The 20,795-nt window shown below is 36.8% G+C and overlaps 1 pseudogene; it reads left to right on the forward strand.

Annotated features, from left to right (window-relative positions):
* Nucleotides 1-1,399: 1,399 nt before the first annotated feature.
* The window catches only part of LOC106825159 (cytochrome P450 3A12-like), a 28,117-nt pseudogene continuing 8,721 nt past the window's right edge, over nt 1,400-20,795 (forward strand).

The following is a 20,795-nucleotide window of genomic DNA, read 5'->3' on the forward strand; positions in this document are numbered from 1 at the left end:
AAATCAGAAATTTTCCAAATTTGCTGTTTGATCCTTGGGTGTCACTCATTCCTATGGTAGCACTTATGAGGGAATGGCAAATGTTGAGTAAGGTGTTTCAGTGAGGCAGCAGACTTTTCAGTCTCCATACCTATTAGTTTATTTATACTATGTTGTTGTGATCAATAGCTGTTGGGAAGCCATTTGCCATCAGTGAACCTCAATTTCTACATCTGTAAGCTAGCGAAGGTAGCATGACCCTACTTACCAGTGCCCAGGGAAGGCATCTAAAGAGGGAAGAAACATCTTGGAATTACTGAGACTTTCTTAGTTTTCCTGGGGATCATCTTCCAGCTTGCCATGTCTGTCCTTTGTTGGTATTCTAGCTTGGAGCCAATCCTCTCCTAAATTACCATTCTGTCGGGCTCCATTATCTCAGTGATTCCAGAGGTAACCCATGTTCTGAACATAGTTATTTTTCTCTTTCCCTCCATTGGGAGGCTGCTCTTGTGGAAGGGGACCTATTGGCTTCTGGCCCACAACCTGCATGATACATACACATAACATTCATTCATTTGGCCTTGAGTCAATACACGGATGAATACACAGATATATTCATGATTTACACTTTCCAGTGGCAGCTGTGGATCTTAACAGATGCCTCCTGGAGAAAACCTTATCCCAAAGGTGACAAGGTGTGACAGTATAAATTTCAGGCTGCTGACAAGCTCCTAAATAAGTAAAAGGAGGTGAGTGAGATAGTTGGGACTTATTGTATTTTACCAGTGAGATGTCTACCTACTCAGGCAAGTTTTGGGAAGCCCTGGGGACTTTCAGGTTAGAGAGATGGAAACAGTTGGTGATGGGTGAGTATCACCTTCTGCATAAGGGCTGAAATTGAGGAAGGATAAAGAGAGAAGGAAGTGCACAAATACAGTTTAAATGTCTTCTGTTTCTGTGGTTTTAAGAAACATTGAGAGTTTTTCTTTGACATGATCCATGGTTTCTCAGGCCAAATAGACACAGAACATTGGTCAGAGTGCTGATAATGGGTGGTGTAATTTTCAGATGCTCAGCCCTCAGATCTCTCCCATCAGGTATGTAGTTGGGGGGGGGGCTAACAGGTGACAGAGATTGAGATTCTAGAACTCATCTTATGAACTCCTTACCACCCATTAGAAAATCCTCCCCCTGTCCAAAAGCAGAAAGCAATCTTCTCTGACTCCTTTGCCCCTAATAAAAAACTCTCATCATCTACTCTAGTCCTGGGTGATGTGTACTGCCTGTAGTGATGCCTGTCATATTATTGGTGGCTAGGGTGGTTTGGGTCCACTTGGCCATCCAGGCTGCTGTTCTCCTCTTTGCTCCATTCATTCACACTCATTGTTCTTGGATATTGATCTGTCCAGAGAAAGGGGGCTATTATATAATCAAGAATCTATCTAACTTGCTGTCTAAGCCACAGGAAAAGGGCACACAGGTAGCTCAGTATTCCCATGTCTACCAACTCAACTACACCAACTTTTCTGGATGTCCCCTCTGCATAAAGCACTCTGCTAGGGACTAGGGACACAATGGTGACTAATACCCAGACTGTGCCCTTGAGCACCTCTCAATATGATAGGAGAACTTGGTATAGAAACCATCAATGGTGCTAGAGGGTAGAGAAGGCAATAATAGAATTTTGTATGGAAGATAGAAGCTTCCCAGAGGGGGAAGTGGTTAAATATGTTCAAGCAGGTTGGTGAGGAAAGACACTAACAGAGGGGGTCCTGATGAGCTGGGTTTTGAAGGATGAGAAGGAGCCTTCTAGGGGCACAGGGGAATTTCTAGGCAGAAAAAACTGCATGGGTAAAGATCTGTAGTCCTAGCTTTTTTGTAGGATTTCAAGTGTTTTGGAATGCATGCACCCATGGAGTCAAGGGCAGGTTAGAGATTAAAGGCTGGTGGGTTTACTTGAGTTTCTGTAACCTTTGGGCTTACTGATAACACTGATTGAGCTGTTTATTTACCACAGAATATGAACTCAAGGGAGGTCATCTGCGCAATGTCCATGATCCTTTGTCAACTATCATGGCAGAGAGAACACCTGCACATGGAGCACAAGTGGTCGTTCTATTGGATTCAGCCCTAGCCCCACCCACTTTCCCAGCACCCAAATCTTCCAGTCTCACAGAATCTCCTCTGGGCTGGAAGGGAAGCTCTGTACACTGAGGCCTGCAAACAGTAACACAGACTGTTGAAAGTAGAACTCAGAGGAGAGAATCTCAGAAGGAAAGTGGCCATGGACCTGATCCCAAGCCTTTCCATGGAAACGTGGGTTCTCCTAGCTACCAGTCTAGTGCTCCTCTATCTGTGAGTAACTGTCCAGGCTCATGTCCTCTTAACCTTGGACTTGGGGTGCTAATCAGGCACCCCTTTCCATTATCTGTTTTGAAGACTAAAAGTGTTAATAAAGGGGAAATTCCTTAGGCATTTGATGCTACAAACACTTGAAGGGTTATTATTGATCTTATGTAGATCCCTTGAAATAGTAAACTTCCCTTCCAACTGTCAATGTCTATGGCCTTGAGGCTTAGTGATACTATTTTCTCCTGGGCATGATCTTCCTATTGACTACCAGTTTGGACCTAGACTAGTCAACCAGAATTCAGCAGAGACAGATTATAAGCAACTGGCCCCTTTGCAGTGGGGTCCTCATCTCCATCCCAAGGTCTGGGGCTCCCAGAGGCAGGAGGAAGTGGCTTGGCTTTTTGTGTCATTTACTTCACCTTCCAATGTCTGTCTTTGCTCCAAGAAACTTGTAGGACTTGTCCCTGTATTACTCAGGTGGCTCCTGTTACCCACCCTTCCCACCACCTGGTATCATTTACACAAGGCACCTTGAACACCTAGACTTTTCAGGTGGGCTGGAGATTGCTCTACTCTGTCCTCAGACTCAGCTGTTCCGTATTTTCTGTGACTCTTCTATAGGAATCTTCTCCTAAGACTCATTTACCCCATCCTGCAATATACAGAACTATTTACCCCTAAATGGGGAATGTCTGGAGCAGAGGAGACTTGGAAGAAATCTTGAATTGTATTCTTTTCTTTCACCTTTTCTTTCCATTCTCTGGGAAGGTTATCATCAGTATAGAGATTTCTTTTCCCCTGATATGAAATCTGCTAGTAGCCTGTAAAGGCATGAGCCCCAAAAACCAATTTGTTTTTTTAAATATTTTTAACTTTAAGTTACAGTACAGGAGGATGAATCAAAACCATCCAGTGGAGGAATTCCTTTCAATGGTGGGATTCCTGGCATCATGGATCAGGTTGGGAGAGGAGATAATTTTGACATGTGGGTAAGGAAGCCCCCTCTGTATCACATTTAATCTGTGTCTCAATTTTCTTTTCAGAGGAGGAAATCAGGAACACAGGAAATTTAAATCCTGGTTTTAATTCTTTGAAATAAATGTTAGGAATTCCCGGTACATTGGCAATGTATTTTCTGACTGATGACGTTTTAAAATTAATTGATGTGTTTTAATTTTGTTCTACATAATACCAGATTTTTTACTTGATAAAACTATTTCTAGCATGTACTTTTTCACTCAATACACATGCGTTAGACTTATTAAATCTGCTAGACCAAAGAGGTCACTAGTGTCTTAAACTTCTTAATTCTGTTAGAATTCTAGAGAGAGAACTCATGAGATAAAAGAAAAAGATTCTTAACTAGGAGTTCAAAGAGTGTGCAGGCCATTCTAACTTTCCCTCTGCTTCAGTTTTCTCCTGTGCCCATGGAGGTAATAATTCAAAGAGTTATTTGATTTCAGAGACAACACATGCACAAGCAAAATCACTTCAGAAAGACAAGGAGTTACTTAGTATTCATAGGCATGGGTAAATCATTTAGTATCTACAATACTCGGAGAAAATTCTAGAATCACTTTAGATTCTCCATTCAAATATCTCCTCTATTTTCTGTCCTTTCCTCTAAGACCTCTTTGAATAAAATCTCCCTCTATCAGTGAAAGATAGTAAGCTTGATTTCATGGGATTCAAGTCATTTTTGTCCCAGTTATAAGTAGAGATTATTACATTTAGATTAATAATCTAATTTTGTTTCTCCTTGCAGGGTGTTTTGGCTTTTGACAAGAAATGTTTTAAGAAATATGGAAAAATGTGGGGGTGAGTATTCTGGAAACTTCCATTAGCTAGACTTGTTATGATGAAGCTTCCTGGAGTGGAAGGCAATCTCAGTCGAGAGCCTTTTTTAGAGATTTTAGAAATAGGGGAATGAAACCATTCAGAATTCTACTGTCACTTTTTGAGCATTCCAAATCCTTTTCTATTTGTAGACACATTTTTCCACATTTGTGTCAGTATGCCTACAATTTTCATCTAATATTATGTCATATGTATTTATTACATTTTTGATATAACTTCAATATTATAATTTTTCATGAATGAGTTGGTGGAGTCTTCTTAATAAATCTTTTGTTAGTAACAAAATGGCAATAAATACATATTTATTAATAGCTACTTTAAGTAGCTATTTAGTCAATGAACTATTGGACAATAGACCATTGGTCAATGGACTAAATGCTCCAATCAAATGCCTTAGTGTGGTCAGTTGGATAAAAACAGAAGACTCATGTATATGCTGCATACCAGAGACATATTTCAGACCTAAAGACACTCACAAACTGAAAGTGAAAGGATGGAAAAAGATATTCCATGCAAATGGAAAAGACAAGAAAGCGAGGGTAGCAATACTTATATCAGACAAAATAGACTTTAAAACAAAAACTGTAACAAGAGACATTTATGGGCACTACATAATAATAAAGGGAACAATCCAACAAGAAAATATAACCCTGTAAATATCTATGCACCCAACATAGGAACACCTAAATATATAAAGCAATTATTAACAGACATAAAAAGGGAAATAGTAACAGAATACAGTAGGGGACTTTAACACTCCACTTACACCAATGGATAGATCCTCCAAACGGAAGATCAATAAGGAAACACTGGCCTTAAAGGACACATTAGACCAGATGGACTTAGTAGATATACATAGAACATTCCATCCAAAACCACAGAATACACACTCTTCAAATTCACATGGAACATTGTCAAGGATTGATCACATATTAGGCCACAAAACTAGTCTCAATAAATTTAAGAAGATTGAAATAATACCATACATCTTTTCTGACCACAAAGATATGAAACTAGAAATCAACTACAGGAAGAAAATCAGAAAAGCCACAAACGTGTGGACATTAAATAAAATGGTACTGAACAACGATTGGGTCAATGAAGAAATCAAAGGAGAACTCAAAAAATTCCTGGAGAAAAATGAAAATGAAAATACTACATGCCAAAATCTGTGGGATACAGCAAAAGCGGTTCTACGAGGGAAATTTATAGAAATTCAGGTTTACCTCAACAAAGAAGAAAAATCCTAAACAGACAATCTAAAAACGCATCTAAAGGTACTGGAAAAAGAACAACAAACAAAGACAAAAATCATCAGAAGGAAGGAGGTAATAAAAATCAGAGCAGAAATAAACCCAATAGAGACTAAAAAACAATAGAAAACATTAAGGAAATCAAGAGCTGATTCTTTGAAAAGACAAACAAAATTGACAAACCCTTAGCTAGACTCACCAACAGAAAAAGAGAGAAGGCTCAAGTAAATAAAATCAGAAGTGAACGAGGAGAGATTACAATGAATACCTCAGAAATACAAAAGATAATAAGAGAATACTATGAAAAGCTATATGCCCACAAATTGTATAATCTAGAAGAAATGGATAAATTCTTAGAAAGATACAACCTTCCAAAACTGGACCAAGAAGAAGTAGAGAATTTGAATAGACCAATCACCAGTAAGGAGATTGAAATAGCAATCAAAACCTCCCAAAAAATAAAAGTCCAGGATCAGATGGCTTCCATGGTGAATTGTACCAAACATTCAAAGAAGACTTAATGCCTATCCTTCTCACACTCTTTCAAAAAATTGAAGAGGAGGGGAGGCTTCCTAACTCATTCTACGAAGCCAACATTGTCCTGATACCAAAACCACACAAGGACAACACAAAAAAAGAAAATCACAGACCAATATCACTGATGAACATCCATGCAAAAAACCTCAACAAAATACTAGCAAATCAAATACAACAATACATTAGAAAGATCATACAGCATGATCAAGTGGGTTTTATTCCAGGGATGCAGGGATGGTTCAACATCTGCAAATCTAACAACATGATACACCACCTTAACAAAATGAAGAATAAAAATCACATGATCATCTCAATAAATGCAGAGAAAGCATTGAGAAGATACATCATTTATGATAAAAACTCTAAATACAATGGGTATAGAAGGAAAGTACCTCAACATAATAAATGCCATATATGACAAACCCACAGCAAATATCACTCTCAATGGAGAAAAACTGAAAGCTATCCCTCTAAGAACAGGAACCAGATGAGGATGTGCACTATCACCACTCTTATTTAACATTGTATTGGAAGCCCTAGCCAGAGCAATCAGGCAAGAAAAAGAAATGAAAGGGATCCATATTGGAAGAGAAGTGAAACTGTCACTCTTTGCAGGCAACGTGATTTTATATATAGAAAACCCTAAAGAAGCCACTGAAAAACTTTTAGAAACAATAAACGAATACAGTCAAGTCATGGGATACAAAATCAACATACACAAATCGGTAGCATTTCTATACACTAACAACGAAGTAGCAGAAAGAGAAATTAAGAATACAATCCCATTTACAATTGCAACAAAAAGAATAAAATACCTAGGAATACACTTAACCAAAGAGGTGAAAGATCTGTACACCAAAAACTATAAAGCATTGTTGAAAGAAATCGAAGAAGACACCAAGAGATGGAAAGATATTTCAGGCTCTTGGGTTGGAAGAATTAACATCGTTAAAATGTCCATATTTCCTAAAGAAATCTGTAGATTCAACGCAATCCCTATCAAAGTTCCCACAACATTTTTCACAGAAATAGAACAAAGAATCCTAAAATTTATATGGAACAAAAGTCACCAAATAACCAAAGCAATCCTGAGAAAAAAGAACAAAGCTGGAGGTATCACACTCCCTGATTTTAAAATATACTAGAAAGCCATGGTAACCAAAACATCATGGTACTGGCACAGGAACAGACACACAGATCACTGGAACAGAATCAAGAGCCCAGAAGTAGACACACACATTTATGGATAGCTCATATTCGACAAGGGAGCCAAGAGCATACAATGGAGAAGGAGAGTCTCTTCAATAAATCCTGTTGGGAAAACTAGACAGTCAAATGCAAAAGAATAAAAGTAGACCATGACCTTACACCATGCACAAAAATCAACTCAAAATGGATTAAAAGCTTGAATGTAAGACCTGAACCCATGAAACTTCTAGAAGAAAACATAGGCAGTATGTTCTGTGACATCAGTCTTAGCAGTATATTTTCAAGTCCCATGTCTGACTGGGCAAGGGAAACCAAAGAAAAAATGAACAAATGGGACTACAGCAAACTAAAAATTTCTGCACAGCAAAGGAAACCATCAACAAAATGAGAAGACAACCTAACAATTGGGAGAAGGTATTTGCACACCATATATCAGATAAGGGGTTAATTTCCAAAATCCACAAAGAGCTCATACAGCTCAACAACAAAAAATACCAACAACCCAACTAAGAAATGGGTAAAAGATCTGAACAGAGATTTCTCCAAAGAAGATATATGGATGGCCAACAGGCATATGAAAAGATGTTCAGCATCATTAGCTATCAGGGAAATGCAAATCAAAACTACAATGAGGTATCACCTCACTCCAGTCAGAATGGCTGTAATTAACAAGACAGGAAACAACAAATGTTGGAGAGGATGTGGAGAGAAGGGCACCCTGGTACACTGCTAGTGGGAGTGCAGACTGGTGCAGCCACTATGGAAAGCAGTATGGAGTATCCTCAGAAAATTAAGAATAGGTCTACCATATGATGCAGCTATCTCACTGCTGGGTATTTATCCAAAGAACTCGAAAATGCAAAGGCATAATACATGCACTCCTACATTCATTGCAGCATTATTCACAATAGCCACGACTTGGAAGCAACCTAGATGCCCATCAAGGGACAAATGGATAAAGAAGACGTGGTGTTTATACACAATGGAATACTACTATGCCATCAGAAATGATGAAATCCAGCCATTTGTGAAAACATGGATGGTCCTTGAGGGTATTATGCTGAGTGAAAATAGTCAGAGGGAGAAAGTCAAATACCGAATGATCTCACTCATAAATAGAAGACAAAAACAACGACAAACACGTAGCAATGGACATTGGATTGCTGGTGATCGTAGGGGAATGGGGGGAGGGCAAAAGGGGTGATTAGACTCGCATGTGAAGGGATGGACTATAATTAGTTTTTGGGTGGTGAACATGATGTAATCGACACAGAATACGATATATATTACCATGAACACCTGAAAGCTATATAATGTTATAATGCAATGGTACTGCAATTGAAAAAATAAAAATAAAAAAATAAAAAAACCTTTTTTTCTTAGATAATTTACTTGCCTTCCTTTATTTGCTAACTTCTTTTTTATAATGAAATATTTTAAACATACTAAAAATTATGGAGAATGGTATAGGAAATAACCACGTACACACTATCTAAACTTAACAAATGTTCTAATGTTATTTGAAACCATGACCTCTAGGGTTATGGATTATGTGACATCAGGATGAAAGTCTGGACTTCCAGGTGTGGCTCCAGCTCTAGAATCTGTTTATTAAATTTTATCCGCTTTGTTTTCCCAACAGGTTTTATGATGGTCGACAGCCCGTGTTGGCTATCACAGATCCAGACATGATCAAAACAGTACTAGTGAAAGAATGTTATTCTCTCTTCACAAACCGGCGGGTAGGCTTCCAATCTTTTTCATTTTAAAATTTATTTATTAAATTTTTATTTAGAAGTAATTATGGAGTCACAGGAAGTTGCCAAAAAGGAAGTACAGGGTGGTGCCATGTCACATGCCCTTCATCCCGATTCTCCCAATGATAATAACTTGCATAACTGTAGTACAGTATCAAAGCAGGAAATTGACGTTGGTACTATCTGCAGACCTTATTCAGATTTCATCAGTTTTATGCATACTCATTTTTGCATTTCTGTATGTTGCTTTGTGGATATTTATCATGTATGTAGATTTGTGTAATGACCACCACACTCAAGATATACAACTCTTCCATCACCATAAAACTCCCTCTTACTATTCTTTTACAGTCATGATGTGTAGCTTGTCTTTTCCTCTTATCAAGGACAACAAAAAGCAGACATAACATTTTTTCTATTTCGATGAGGTGGATTTATCAATTTTTTCATTTATGGGTTGTGCCTTTGATTTCAAGTCTGAAAATTCTTCACCTAGCACTAGGTCCCAAAGATTTTCTCATATTATTTTTTCTAAACATTATATAGTTTTATGTTTTACATTTAAGTCTATGATCCATTTTATGTTAATTTTTATATCTGGTGTGACATTTAGGTCAAGCTTCTTTTTTTAATAAAATTTTGCCTGTGAATGTCTAATTGCTTCAGCACCTTATTCGGAAAGGCTCTCTTTCATCCATTGACTAGCTTTTTCACCAATGTCAAAAATCAGTTGGGCCTATTTCTCATTCTCTATTCTGTTCATTGATCTCTGTATCTATCCCTCCACCAGTATCACACAATGTTTCTTACTGTAGCTATAGAGTAAGTCTTAACATCATGTAGAGTGATTCCACCCACTTTATTTTTTTTCAGAATCGTTTTAACTATAATAGGTGTTTTGCCTTACCATGCAAATTTAAAAGAAGCTTATCTATGTTTACAAAAAAATGCTGAGATTTTGATAAAGTCTATAGATCAATTTGGGAAAAATTTATATGTTTACTAGGTCAAGTCTTTCAATCCATAAACACAGTATGTCTCTCCATTTATTTACATTTCTTTGATTCCTTTCACCAACATTTGCTAGTTCTCAACATAGAGATCCTGTACATGTTTTGTTAAATTTACACCTGAAGAACTACATTTTCTTTGGAGTAATTGTATATGGTATTGTATTTTCAAAGTATTTTCACATATTCATTGTTATTACATAGAGATGTGGTTGATTTTCGTGTTGATTTTGCAGCCTACAGCCTTGCTGAGCTTATTTATAATTCTAGAGGTTTTTTAAAAAAATATTCTTTTAGATTTTCTACATTGACAATTATGTCATATGAAAGTAGGGACACTTCTTTTTTCTCCCAATCTATATGCCTTTTATTTCTTTTTCTTGTCTTACTGTAACAGGTAGGATTTCCAATATGATGATGAGGAATGGTGGTGAGAGTGGGCATTTTTGCCTTGTTCCTAATCTTAGGGGGAAGCATTCATTTTTTCACCATCTCTAAATTTTTATTAAATTATTTTGGGCAAATGAAAAATATATATATATGTAATTAAGGTGTAAAATGTGATGTTTTGATATATGTATACATTGTGAAATGATTACCACAAATGAATTAACATATTCGTTATCTCCCATAGTTACTTTTTCTTGTGTGTGTGTTAAGAACACTTAAGATCTACTCTTAGCAAATTTCGAGTAAACAATACGGCATTACTAACTATAGTCACCATGCTGTACATTAGGTCTTCAGAGCTTATTCATTTTATAACTGTAAGTTTGTAACTTTTGATCAATATCATTCATTCCTCTTCTCCCTAGACTTTGATAACCACCATTCAACTCTCTGTTACTATAATTTTGACCTTTTTAAAAAACATTCCACATATGAATGAGATCATATGATACTTGTCCTTCTGTGTCTGGCTTAATTCACTTACTGTGTTGTACTCCAGGTTCATCTATGTTGGCATAAATGGCAGGACTTCCTTCTTTTTAAAGGCTAAATAATATGCCGTTGTATATATATACACCACATTGTCTTTATTTATTCCTCTGTCCATATACATTGAAAATAATTACTGATAGAAAGAACTTATTAATGCTATTTTGTATATGCAGGTGTTCATAGATCCTTTGTTCTTTCTTCTGCACTTCTTCCTATCTTCCTTTGTGTTTTGATGGTTTTACATAGTGGTGTGCTTTGCAGAGCATCTTCAATTTCTATGCTGGCTGTTGGTTTCCTCAGCAGCAAAGGCTCCAGTCTCTTCTGCAAAGCAGGCCACAGATATTCATGATCACTCCAACTGCATGGCTGATACTGGCAGTCCTTGACATTCTTCTCTGTTGCTAGCTGTGTCAAGATGTTTCAGCTCTGTAGTCTCTGGATGTATTGAAATCAAAGAAATTCATTTGCCCAGTGCCCTGAAATGCTGCAGAAACGGGTCACTTGCCCTGCCGTGCTATTCCCAGCAAGGGGAACTCTTTCAGTCTGGCGAGTTCCCTCTTAGCAATGAGCAGTGCTGGCCTGTGGGATTAAATGATGCAGGCAAAGAGAAATGATTCTCCCTACCTATTTGTGCAAGTATTCTCTCTCTCTCTCTCTCTCTCTTTTTTTGGCTCCATTGTGTTGCTGAAGCTTCTTAAGTGGGCTCCTGATCTCTTCTAGATCTATTTTCATTTGTGGATAGCTGTATAATTGCTGCTCTTTGTTGGGCGATAGATGCTTGAGCCTCCTACTCTGCCATCTTGGTGATGTCACTCTTGTCTTTCATCACAAGTGTGACGTTAGCTGTGATTTTTATAGATGTTCCTTATGAAGTTGATGAAATTTCCCTCTCTGCCTAGTTTTTATCATGAATGGGTGTTGGAGATATCCATTTTAAAACAAAATATAGTTTTGGAAGATGAAAGAAAGTCTCAAGTAGGCTGGCTTTTTAGGCCAGTCCCAAGCTGAGAAATAGAATGATCTGTTTCTTTTCCTTTCTGTCCCTGGAGAAAAAAAGTAATGGAAAGGGATTGCCATGTGATTGTATCTTTTCTTCAGAATATCAAATAGATTACTAAAGTTTTAACTACTATATTTTTTTAAAAAATCACTGTTTCAAGAAATCCCTTTGTCTGGGTTGCTTTTGCTGTACATATATGTAAAGACAGAACTAGTCTGAGGCATCATAGAGTTTTCCAAGACTATCTATCTTTCACCAATCCCTTTCCACTCTGTGCAGCCCTGGAGGATGAACTAGGTCTTATTCCTGTCTATTCTCATGGAAGAACAGTTTCCCTATGTCGTGAGTCATTTGCATTTAAAATGAGTATAAAAGAACATAAAAGCTGGAAACCACATAAGATGGCTGGATGTCTCCTTCACCTTCACAGGAACGTAGGCTTTTGGGATAAATATTTGCTGAGCATCTAGCATAGGGTTGACTACTAAGTAGAAAGTCAAAATATTTGTTGAATATTCGATGCTAATTTAAGAAATTTTCATAATTGTTGAGACCTCCAAAATTTACATAGGGCAAAATGTCTTTTACTTTTGAGTCTAGTCTTTTGGTCCAATGGGACTTATGAAAAATGCCATCACTATAGCTGAGGATGAAAAATGGAAGAGAATACGAACATTACTGTCTCCAACCTTCACCAGTGGGAAGCTCAAGGAGGTAAGAAAGTAGAACTTTTAATTAGAAGCTTAAATAATTCATCTTGAGTCAGATAGATAATAAGACTTTAGTCTTTTTCCAAGGGGGTGTTTTGCTGAATTTGACCTTCCTAAAAATGGCATTTTATTTTTATTTCCTAGAAGAGACATTATAACATTTATTATACCATGTCACTTACTGCTACATGCTTGCGGAAGCCAGGTCCTTCAAGGACTTGAGTCTCCACATTGAAGTTTGGATGGTGGTGTATTTTGTTTCTAGATGTTCCCTATCATTGGCCAGTATGGAGATATGTTGTTGAGGAACCTGAGGAAGGAAGCAGAGAAAGGCAAACCCATCACCATGAAAGAGTAAGTAGGAGAGAGTCTGTTGGGATTCTGAGCTCTATCACGAGACCCTTCAGCAGCCAGCCACAGAGCCAAAATTCACACTGTTGAGTTATTCTAGTGACCAAACAGATATAGGTGTGTGGTGCCACAACTCCAATGGGCCACCCAAGGAGTCAATTGCCCAATAAGGCAGGGAAGCCAGGAGTGAACTGGTTTTCTCCTGTGTACATGAGCTAGGCTTCATTTATCTGCTTAATTGTTAGCTTGGATATTCTGGAGGACAAAATTACATAGTTTAGTAGAAGGAAACATGATTGTGAAAGTTTTAAGTTAACAGGGTATGGAATGGTGGGAGAGGAAGGCACTTGATACATATTGGCAGGCAGTGGGTGGAGTAGGAAAGTTACGATGTGGAACTTGGAACAACTTAAACCCCTTTATGATTTTTTCTGAGTATACCAGCAAAATACTAAGTATTAAATCTTCTCACCACTTCTCCTTCTTAAAGTCTCAAAGGGAGAAGGCCCTGTACAGGCTATGGGTGGGGAGATCATATCATTTATTGCCTAAGCTGGGATTTTTTTTTAATTATGCAGGAACAACAAAGGTAAGCTGAGACTGTCCTGGGGAAAACTGGGACATATGATCATCCCCCAAATCAATTTTGGAGTGATTTATTATCATTATTTTTTAACTAAGAATATCCTTAGTTTTTACATTTACAGAAATGAGTCTGTCCTCAGTGTAACCTGAGATTACTGGAGTTGAGGAAGAATGTTTTTTTTCCAAGAGCCTTAGAAGGGGTCTAGAGAAGGAGGGATGATGCTCCTGGCAACTTGAAACAGGTGTAACCGTTCTGTAATGTGCTAAAGAAGAATCAGCTCTGACCATAGGTCCTGTGGTGAGACAAGAGCCAGATCGGTGTCACCTTTCTTGGCTCCCCTAGGAAGAGTTAATTATTCAGCCCCTTGTTCTGCTCAGACATGGTGCTTATACACCTACTGTTGCCTGTACTCAAAACACACTGCTGTAGTTTGTTTGTTTATTGTTCTCCATCTGTCTATGACTCAGCTTCTTTGGCTCAGAGGAGGCTCTAAGATGCCTTACTGCCCCCAGCTCACCTAACACAGGGCCAGCTGCATGATTGGCACCTGGTAAACACCTCATGAGTGAGTGTGATGGTAGCACAGACTCTTCAGATGTTCCAGCAGAAATTTCTGCAAGTGTGGGTCTCTTTAACCCTTGCCTGCGCGTATGAATTAAAAAGCACTTCTTGCTGCATGTGTTGTATAAAGAAAGAAAAGACACACTGATTTTAATTTTCCATGTCTTTCTTTGTCTCCTCAGCATCTTTGGGGCCTACAGCATGGATGTGATTACTAGCACATCATTTGGAGTGAACATAGATTCCCTCAATAACCCACAAGATCCTTTTGTGGAAAATACTTAGAAGCTCTTAAGATTTGATTTCCTTGATCCATTCTTCCTCTCAATACGTATGTGGACTACTATTTTTGTTTTCCTTCCTTCCTTCCTTTCTTCCTTTTTGTAAGAGCTTTATTAAGATATAATTATTATATCATATAATTAAACAATTTAAAATATACAATTCAATTTTTTCACAATCTAAGCATCCATGCATATATGAATGAAGACAATGTAGTTTATATTTAAATTTAAATACTATTCAGCCATAAAGAAATGGAAATCCTGCCATTTGTGATAATATGGCTGGACCTTGAGGGCATTATGATAAATGAAATAAGTCGGACAGAGAAGGACAAGTACTGTGTGATGTCATTTATCTATGGAACCTAAAAAGCCCCTGAAAACACTAAACTCAGAGAAAATGAGATCAGACTTGTGGCTACCAAAGGGGAGATTGATGGTGGTGGATTAGGAGAAGGTGGTCCAAACTTATAAACTTTCGGTTGTAAGATAAATAGTTCCTGGGGATGTAATGTACAACATAATGTCTAAAGCTAACACTCCTGTGTGGTATATTTTTAAGTTACTAAGAGAGTGTATCCTAAAAGTTCTCATTACCAGGGAAATTTTTTTTGTAATTATATGAGGTGATGGTTAACTAACTTTTCACAATATATATGTCAAGTCATTATGATGTATGTCTTAAACTTATAAAGTACTGTATGTCGATTATAATCCATTGAAATTGAAAAAATTATTACATTCAAAGTTATGTGCAGTAGTCACTATAGTCAATTGTTAGAACATTTTTGTCAACACAGATACCTTGTACGTTTTAACTACCACCTCCCACTCCCATAGTCCTAAGTAACCACTCATTTGCTTTCTGTCTCTATAGATTTAGCTAGCTTGGAAACTTCATATAGAGGGAATCATACAATATGTGGTCTTTTGTGACTGGCTTTCTTCATTTAGCATTACTCTTTTCAAGGTTCATCCATGTCATAGCATGTATGGGTACTTCATTTCTTTCTATGGTTAAATAATATTCCGTTGTATGGACATTCCACCTTTTGTTTATCCATTTATCAGTTGATGGACATTTGGGTTGTTTCCACCTATTGGCTGTTGTGAATAGTGCTGCAACGAACATTCATGTACAAGTTTTTTTTTTTAAATCTGAATACCTGTTTTTGATTCTTTTCAGTATTTACTTAGGGGCAGAATTGCTGAGTTATAGTTATAACTGCCAAACTGTTTTCCACAATAGCAATACCAATTTACATTTGCACCAGTAACACGTGAAGGTTCCATTTTCTCCACATCCTCACCAACACTTGGTCAATATTTTTCTTTTTTCTTCATTATGGCCATCCGAGTAGATGTGAAGTGGTATCTCATTGTGGTTTTGATTTTCATTTCCCTAATGACTAGTGATGTTGAACAACATCTTACATGTTTGTTGGCCATTTTTCTATCTTCTCTAGATAAATGTCTATTCAAAGCCTTGCCCATTTATAGCCATGTTGTTGGGCTTTTTGTTCTTGAGCTCTAAGAGTTCTCTAGATGATTTAGATAAAAGTCCCTTATCAGATGTATGATTTAAAAATATTTTCTCCCATTTTTTAGGTATCTTTCACTTTCTTGTTAGTGTCCTTTGAAGAAAAAAATTTGCATTTTGATGGTGTACAATGTATGTATTTTTTCTTTTATTGCCAGTGCTTTTGATGTCATATCTAAGAATCCATTGCCATATCTGAAGTCATGAAGTTTTATTCCTTGGTTTTCTTCCAAAAGTTAGATAGTTTTAGCTCTTATGTTTAAGTCTTTGCTCCATTTTGAGTGGGTTTTTTTTTTTTTTTGTCTATGGAGTTAGGTAAGAGATCAACTTCATTATTTTGCATGTGGCCATCCAGTTGTTCCAGCACCATTTATTGAAAAGACTGTGTTTTCCCATTAAATGGCTTTGGAACACTTCTCAAAATTGACTTGACTATAGACATGTGGGTTTATTTCTGGACCCTAACTTCTATTCTGTTGATCTATTTGTCTATCCTTATGCCAGTACCACATTGTCTTGATTATCATAGCTTTGCGGTAAGTTTTGAAATTGAGAGTGTGAGTCCTACAATTTAATTCTTCTCTTTTTGAGGATTGCTTTGGCTATTCTGGGTTCCCTGCTTCCGTATGAATTTCAAATTCATCTTTTCAATTTATACAAAGAAACTAGCTAGGACTCTGATAGGAAATGTATTACACCTTTATGTTGATTTGGAGAGTATTGCCATCTTGACAACATTAAGTTTTCTCTCCATGAATGTGAGATGTTTTTCCATTTACTCAGATCTTCTTTAATTTATTTCACCAATATTTTGTAATTTTCAGAGTATAAATTTTGCACTCATTTTGTTAAGTTTATTGCTAAATATATTGTTCCTTTTGATGTTAACATAAATGGAATTCTTTTCTTAAATTCACTTTTGAACTTCTTATTGCAGTGTATAGAAATATTGAGCTGTATATTGATTTTGTTTCCTGAAAGGCTGCTGACTTAGTTTATCATATGTAAGAGGTTTTTAGTGGATTCTTTAGGATTTTCTATATACAAGATCATGCTATCTTATAATAGAGATAGTTTTACTTCTTTAATTCCTATATAGATGTCCTTTATTAGGTTGAAGAAATTCTCTTCTATTCCTAGATGGTTGAGTGTTTTTAACACAAAATTGTGAAATGCTTTTTCTACATCTATTGAGATGATCATGTGCTTTTTATTTTTTATTCTGTTGATATGGTGTATTACACAACCTTGCATTCCTGGGATAAACTCCACTTGGTTTTGCTGTGTACCTCTTTTTCTATGTTGCTGGATTCAGTTTTCTAGTATTTTGTTGAGGATTTGTGCTTATGAAATGTTGTTCATAAGATACATTGGTGCATAGTTTTCTTTTCTTATGATGTCTTTGTCTGGTTGTAGTATTAGGGTAATACTGGCCTTGTAGAATGAGTTTGGAAGTATTCCCTTCTCTTCTACTTTTTAGAAGAGCTTGTGAAATATTGGTTTTAATTCCTTTATAAATAATTGGTAGAATTCCTCATTGAAACCATCTGGACCTGAGCTTTTCTTTGCAAGTAGCTTCCTGAGTACTCACTCAATCTTTTTGCTTGTTATAGTTCTATTCAGATTATCTATTTCTTTTTACTTATTGAGGTCACATAGGGTTATAACATCATATAAATTTCAAGTGTACGTCGTTATATTTTGACCTCTATATAGACTGCATTGTGTTCACCACAAAAGTGTTGTTGCCATCCATCACCATGCACATATGCCTCTTTACCCCTTTTGCCTTCCCGCAGCCCCATTCCCCTCTACTAACCACCACAGATTGTCTCTTTCCTTTTGAGTCAGTTCCTATAGTTTGTTTCTTTCTAGGAAATTGCCTATTTCATCTAAGTTATCTAATTTATTGGCGTACAATTGTTCATAGTATTCTTTTATAGTTCTTTGTATTTTTTTTAACATCAGTAGTAGTGTTCTCTCTTTCATTTGTGATGCTGGTAAGTTGAATCTTCTCTCCTTTTTCCTTGGTCAATCTAGCTAAAGTTCTTTTCAAAGAATCAGCTGTTACTTTCATTGATTTTCTCTATTACTCTTTATTCTGTTTCATTAGTTTCTGCTGTTAACTTTATTGTTTCCTTTATTCTGCTTGCTTTAGGTTTCATTTGCTCTTCTTTTTTCAGTGTGTTAATGTGGAAAGTTAGATTGCTGATTTGAGACTTTTGTTTTTTCTAAATGTAGATATTTATAACCATAAATTTCTCTCTGAACACTGCTTTTGCTACATCCTGTAAGTTTTGGTATATTGTGTTTTCATTTTTATTATCTCAAATTTGCCCTTTTGATTTCTTTTCTGGCCTATTAGTTATTTATGAGTGTATTAGTTAATTTTGACATACTTGTCATGAGTTTCCCAGTTTTCCTTCTGTTTTTGATTTCTAGTTTCATTTTATACTGGTTGAAAGACATCATGTGTTATTTCTATCGTGACTCTAATTTCTTGAACTGTATGATTAATTAAAGTAGCAGACTATGGTCTGGTTTATCCAAAGAGACTTCAATCCAAATAGATAAAAGGCTAAAAGGTCAAGGAATGCAATCTTGTTTCTTTTGTCACTCCAAAGATACAGGAGGGGTCACTGACCTCATTCCTCTAAAGATGAGCCTATGTGTGGACTTGCCCTTGCTCAGCCCTTGGCTTGGCAGTCCAAGCAAAGGTCAATGAGGGAATGATTCTTGGTTGAGAAGCCTGGTGTCTTTTACTATTCTGTGTAGTAAACTACAATTGCTTCATGTAAATTTTGCAATTTCACTTGTGCTTTTTTTTCTTTTCCCTACAGTATTCTTTCCATTTCTTATCCCAGTTTATGAAGCATTAAATATCTTTGTTTTTCCAAAATGTGTTACTGATTTCTTCATAAAATCTGTAAAAAAGATGAAAGAAAGTCGTCTCAAAGATAAAGCAAAGGTAAATCTGGTGGTGGTTACATGATAGTGTTCAATTTTTGATAGTTTATTGAGCTGTATACATATGATTTGCACACTTCTCTATAAATTTTTAATGGTAGGCAGAGAACTTTAGGGTTTAGAGCAGAAGAGTTCTAACATTTGGGGGAAAATGAGGAAGGTGGAGGCTGGGGAGGAAGAAAATAAGTTGGAGAACAATGTTTAAAATTTAATAATAAGCTTGAGAAATGTATGTTACTGCATGAATATTGTTGAGATAAAAACTTTTCCACTTCCATTCAATAAATTATGAAAGGAAAAAAGTAACTCTTTAAAAATTATTTTACTGGTATAATAATTTCCCCAGATCTTACATTAGCAAAAAATCACTTCTATCAAGCCTTTCATTTTATACATTACTCAGTGGAAGTTCCCATGAGGCTACCTTGTGGAGTATAGCCTATGTTAACTTTGAGCCCTCTAATAGTCTGGAGTGAGCAGGAGTCTTCTCTGGGCATTGAGGCTGCAGGGTGACTGACCCTAGTTTGCCTTCATGAGGTCTGGAGACCAGCACAAGGATGTCTTCAGGTCAGGGAGACAGGGCTGAGTACAGCAGGATGTCACTGAAGATTGTGTAGAGTTCTGGGAGGGTGGAGCACTTGAAGATATTTACAGAAAAACTCCTGATGAACTCAACATGTATCAGAGGATTAATCTATGTAGCCATTCATTAAGAATTAAAGCTGGAAAGAAAAATGATTGAAGTCAGGGACTTCCTCCTGAGCAGGCAGGCATGACAGGAAGAGGAGCAGGTAACTCTTTGGCCAGGAAGCTGTGGTCAAAAGCCAGAGAAGCCAAAAATCAGAGAGAACAAGGATCAAAAAGTACTTGGACATGATGGCTGGATTCCTCTCGAGGACATAATCTGCTCTCTCACATTTTTAGCTGGGTTATTTTGTTGAGACAATACTAGTCACTTTTCTGGAGTTAAAGGGGCTATATTCTCAGAGAAGAGGGTAAATACTGAACTCCTAATTTATTTCTTACTTCAAAAGTGAATTTTATTGAAATTTCTCTTTCTGCTTCCAGCAACGAGTGGATTTTCTTCAGCTAATGATTAACTCCCAAAATTCCAAAGAAATAGACAACCTTAAAGGTAACCAAGGAGTGCTTCAGAGGGCCACTGTGTGGTGGCTCAGAGGGTGGTGGTGGTTCCAAAAACATGAGGGAAGTTTTCCAGACAGATGAGAATTTCTGCCCAATTAAGAAAGACACATGTTCAGATATAAATGTAGCCAGCGGCACTTTCTAGAGCATGCATTCACAACTCTTTTCAAAACTTGAAGAGCAAACAGAAACAAGTGTCTCCTGCCTAGAAGTTAGTCAGTGTCTGTGGATGACCTACATGAGAACCTCTGGAGAGCTTGATTCCTTGTCAGTTTTCAGGCCTCATTCAGACTCAGTGAATCAGAACCTCTTCCTGGAAATTTGCATCAAGGCTTCATCACCTTAGGAAGCACATTGCCACAGTGTTGGGATCTTATCTTGGACACTGGATTAAAGTTGTATTCACTAGCTTAATCTACTGAAAAAGTTTTATTTTTATCCATGTAATTAATAAGTAACTTATGGGGGAAGACTTTGAGACCATGTAAACATTCAGTTCCTCTTCAATTTCACCAACTAGTTTTATCAATGTGAATGGTTTTTGACTGAGACCATTACTACTTCAATGGTTGCAAAATAATGACTTTCTCATTCCATTATTTCTTCTACATTTATGAGTTGATGTTCCCTTGTAAGGGAGAACTTTCCATTCTTCCCAATTTATTTATTTATTTGTTTACTTATATCCTTATGATCTCATATGTTACTAATTTAATCTCTTACTTACATCATCCTTTATTTTTATGCTCAAATT

This window comes from Equus asinus, chromosome 14, assembly GCF_041296235.1.
Source record: "Equus asinus isolate D_3611 breed Donkey chromosome 14, EquAss-T2T_v2, whole genome shotgun sequence".
NCBI classification, from domain to species: domain Eukaryota; kingdom Metazoa; phylum Chordata; class Mammalia; order Perissodactyla; family Equidae; genus Equus; species Equus asinus.